The sequence below is a fragment of the Scyliorhinus canicula genome, chromosome 29 (genome assembly GCF_902713615.1).
Source record: "Scyliorhinus canicula chromosome 29, sScyCan1.1, whole genome shotgun sequence".
NCBI lineage: Eukaryota > Metazoa > Chordata > Chondrichthyes > Carcharhiniformes > Scyliorhinidae > Scyliorhinus > Scyliorhinus canicula.
The window spans coordinates 15,741,744-15,746,869 of record NC_052174.1 but is presented as its reverse complement, the minus strand read 5'-3'; positions in this window follow the sequence as shown (position 1 = coordinate 15,746,869).

The following is a 5,126-nucleotide window of genomic DNA, read 5'->3' as shown; positions in this document are numbered from 1 at the left end:
TATTGATTGTTGTCATACTCTTTTTTTTTTAAAATTTAGATTAGCCAATTATTTTTTCCAATGAAGGGGCAATTTAGCGTGGCCAATCCACCTACTCTGCACATTTTTGGGTTGTGGGGGCGAAACCCACGCAAACACGGGGAGAATGTGCAAACTCCACACGGACAGTGACCCAGAGCCGGGATCGAACCTGGGACCTCAGCGCCGTGAGGCGGTTGTGCTAACCGCTAGGCCACCGTGCTGCCCTTGTTGTCATACTCAACACAAAGGAAAAAAAGATGGTTCTGGTTGTCAGACGTCAATCCTCTCAGGCTGAAGACATCACCGCAAAATCTGGTTTGTGATGCAGAACAAGGCCAGCAGCGAGGGTTCAATTCCCGTACCGGCTGAGAATTCTGAATTCTCCCTCTGTGTACTCGAACAGGCGCCGGAATGTGGTGACTAGGGGCTTTTCACAGTGACTTCATACTTGTGACAATAAAAGATTATTATTGTTACAAGTAGGCTTACAATTAATACTAAAAATAATAATAATCCTTCATTGTCAGAAGTATGAAGTTACCGTGAAAAGCCCGTAGTCACCACATTCTGGCGCCTGTTCAGACTAGCTGTGTCGAATCTTATCTCCACCCATTTTCAGCTTCTTGAACAACAGCCTTCCCTCCAGCATGTGACCAGAAGTGGAGATGTTTGCTGATGGTGACAGTGTTCAGTAGCATTCACAATTCCTCAGATGCTTAAGCAGCTCATGCCCGTACACAACAAGACGTGGACAATATTCAGGCTTGGGCTGAGAAGTGACATTCATACTACATCAGGCAATTATCCAATCTCCCCATGAGATTTCACTGCATTGAACCCCGTCATCGACATTCTGGTGTTATTATTAATCAGAAATTGAACTGAACCAGCCATAAAAATACTGTAGCCTTCAGAGCAGGTTAGTGGCTTGGAAGTTTACAGGGAGTAACTCATCTCTTGACTTCCCAAAACCTTTTGATTTGATTCCTTTTTTATTATTGTCACATGTATTGGTACACAGTGAAAAGTATTGTTTCATAATAATAATAATGATCACTTATTGTCACGAGTAGGCTTCAATGAAGTTATTGTGAAAAGCCCCACAAAGTGCCACATTCCGGCGCCTGTTCAGGGGAGGCCGGTACGGGAATTGAACCCGCGCTGCTGGCATTGTTCTGCATTACAAGCCAGCGATTTAGCCCACGGCGCTAAACCAGCCGTACTGTGCTGTACAAACAATGCATACCATACATAGGGAGGAAGGAGAGATTGCAGAATATAATGTTACAGTTATAGCAAGGTGCAGAGAAAAGATCAACTTAATACCAGGTAGGTCCATTCAAAAGTCTGATGGCAGCAGGGAAGAAGCTGTCCACCATTTCCAATGCCAAGTCAGGAGTTTGATGGGATTCTCTCCAAACGCCTGAATGAATTCAATTCCAAGAACACTCAATGGAGATGACACCATCCCTTTCGATTGGCACCTCATCCATTCTAATCATTAATTCTCTCCACCACCAATGCACAGTGGGAGCAGTGTGGACCATCTACAAGATCTACCACTGTAACTCACCAAGGTTCCTTCCACTGCATCCAAACCTGTAACCTCTACAACCTAGGTCAATGACAGAAGACACATGGAAACACCACAAATCTGCAAGCTTCCTCCAAGCAACTCACCATTCTGGCTTGTAAATATATTGCCATTTTTAAAAGATGTTTTATTGAAGTGTTTTACATAATATACTCTAAACAAGCAGTAAGAATAACAGTGCCAATGACAATATACATATCAATATCCTTTGTGTCGGTCCCCCCCCCCCCCCCCCCATTATTTCAGGGTGTTTCTGTGGGCCTTCACTGTTCAATGGGTAGTTATTTATTATTTATAAGTGGGCAAGAGGGCAGCACGGTGGCCTAGTGGTTAGCACAACCGCCTCACGGCGCTGAGGTCTCAGGTTCGATCCCGGCTCTGAGTCACTGTCCGTGTGGAGTTCGCACATTCTCCCCGTGTCTGCGTGGGTTTCGCCCCCACAACCCAAAAAAATGTGCAGAGTAGGTGGATTGGCCACGCTAGATTGCCCCTTAATTGGAAAAAATAATTGGGTAATCTAAATTTATAAAAAAAAAAATAAGTGGGCAATGCCCTCCCCCCTTTTGCTGTTAGGCCTTCCCCTTTCCTGCCCCCCCCCCCCCCCCGCCCCCGCCCTCTCCGGTCCTATTTTTGGCCTTCCCTCGGGGGGGGGGGGGGGGTTCCCTTTCCTGTACTCTTGTTCTAGGCTCTCTGGCCTCTGTGCCAATTCTTTTCTGGCCTCCCCCTCCTTTTCCCAGTAGGCCTCACCCACTTCCCCTCCCTCTCCATTTCCTGACTGGTCCCATTGGCTCCCGTGTGTCCCCCCCGTTCTATTGGCTGTTGGCCTCAAACAGGTCCTGGAACAAGTTGGTGAAAGGTCTCCATTCTTTGTGGAAGACGTCCTCTGACTCTTGAATGGTGAACTTGATCTTGTCCAAGTGGGGAAACCAATAGGTCTGCCAGCCAGTCTGCAGCTGTGGGGGGTGCTGCTGATCGCCAGCTGAGCAGGATTCCCCAGCGGGTGATTAACGAAGCAAAGGCAAGGGCGCCAGCATCTTCCCCATGAATAGTTCCAGCTGGTCCAATACTATGAAGGCCACCTTTGGGCACGGCTCCACCCTCACCCCCACAACCTTGACCATTGCCTCGAAGAAGGCTGTCCAGAACCTGATAGAACATGTGGTCGTGGTTGGACGGGCCTCCCTGGTACCGGAAAGAATCTGCTCATTCTGGTTCTTGTCAGGTGCACTCTGTGCACCACTTTCAGCTGCATTAGGCCTTGCACACGAGGAGGTGGAGTTATCCCTGCTCAGTACTTCATTCCAGAGTCCCAACTGATTAAAAAAATCGCACCCGCTCCTCCGCCTTTCCAGCTGTTCACGTACAATGGTAATAAATGGTAATAAAATGGTAATAAGTTCACGTACAATGGCAGCAGGGTAGCATGGTGGTTAGCATAAATGCTTCACAGCTCCAGGGTCCCAGGTTCGATTCCCGGCTGGGTGACTGTCTGTGTGGAGTCTGCACGTCCTCCCCCTGTGTCTGCGTGGGTTTCCTCCGGGTGCTCCGGTTTCCTCCCACAGTCCAAAGATGTGCGGGTTAGGTGGATTGGCCATGCTAAATTGCCCGTAGTGTCCTAATAAAAGTAAGGTTAGGGGGGGGGGTTGTTGGGTTACGGGTATAGGGTGGATACGTGGGTTGAGTAGGGTGATCATGGCTCGGCACGACATCGAGGGCCGAAGGGCCTGTTCTGTGCTGCACTGTTCTAAATAATTCTAAATAAATGAATCAGTGAGGGCAGCACGGTGGCACAGTGGGTTAGCACAGTTGCCTCACGGGGCCGAGGTCCCAGGTTCGAACCCTGCTCTGGGTCACTGTCCGTGTGGAGTTTGCACATTCTCCCCGTGTCTGCGTGGGTTTCGCCCCCACAACCCAAAAATGTGCAGAGTAGATGGATTGGCCACGCTAAATTGTCCCTTAATTGGAAAAAATTAATTGGGTCATCTAAATTTAGAAAAATAAATAAATAAATGAATCAGTGTACGACAGAACAACATTTAATGTTGAATAAACTGTGGGTTAACTATTGCTGACCAAACTATGGAGCCTCTAACCATGCTACTGACAGCTGGCTCTGTCCAGACATCACACCAAGTGGTCAGAGGCTATTTACACTTGTTACATAAAATTATTGCATTACATTCCGTCCTCTTTCACAGAATTTACAGTGCATGAGGCCATTCAGTCTGCCCCTTCCAGCCTATCCCAAAAACCCAATCTTTCAATTGGTTGGGTGGAGTTACTGTGTTGGGGGTGGGGGGCTTTCCCGGCAATCCCCGCGGCCGCCGCTCCTCCACGTTCCCGGCAATCCCCGCGGCCGCCGCTCCTCCACGTTCCCGGCAATCCCCGCGGCCGCCGCTCCTCCACGTTCCCGGCAAGCCCCGCGGCCGCCGCTCCTCCACGCTTCCCGGCAATCCCCGCGGCCGCCGCTCCTCCACGTTCCCGGCAATCCCCGCGGCCGCCGCTCCTCCACGTTCCCGGCAAACCCCGTGTTGGTCTGAAGATGGCGGCTGTGTTTACGGCGCTGCCACCGGTCGGGATCCGCGGCCTCGGGCCCGCCTTCGCTCATTGCAGCTCCGACCTTTACCCCGAGTGGCTGAGGCAGGAAGTCAGCACTGGAGTGAGTGTCAGCGCGGGGGCCGGGGTCTGGGGTCTGTGCTGAGCCTCCCCGCGGGCCGCCGTGACTCAGCCCGTCCCCGCTCTTTCCCCCCTCCTTCCACCCCCCCACCCCCTCCTTCCACCCCCCCACCCCCTCCCCCCACCCCCCCACCCTCCACCCCCCCACCCCCCCCACCCCCCACCCGCTCCCCCCACCCCCCCACCCTCCACCCCTCCCCCCACCCCCCCACCCTCCACCCCCTCCCTCCACCCCCCACCCCCCACCCCCTCCCTCCACCCCCCCACCCCCCACCCCCACCCCCCCACCCCCCACCCCCACCCCCTCACCCACCCCCTCCCCCCACCCCCTCCCTCCCTCCACCCCCCACCCCCTCCCCCCACCCCCTCCCTCCCTCCAATGGGCTGTGTGCATCTGGTGAAGCATACAGCAGTGTAGTATTAATCAGGTTAGTCCATAAGAGTTGTATCGGAGTCTGGTAATAGTGGGGAAGAAGCTGTTCGAGTGTGTTCTAAGATTTTTGTATCTCCCTCCTGATGGAAGAAGTTGGAAGAGAGAATAACCTGGGTGGGAGGGGTCTTTGATTATGGTGATTGCTTTCCCCAGGCAGTGGGAGGTGTAACTGGAGTCAATGGATGGGAGGCAGCCATGTGTGATGGATTAGGCTGTGTTCACGACTGATGTTTCTTGCAGTCTTGGGCCGAGCAGTTGCCATGCCAGGCTGTGATGCAGCCAGATAGGATACTTTCTCTGGTACATCTGTAAAAACTGGTAATTCTATTACAGACAACCATAATGGCTGTGGAGTTTGATGGTGGAGTTGTCATCGGTGCTGATTCTAGAACTACTACAGGT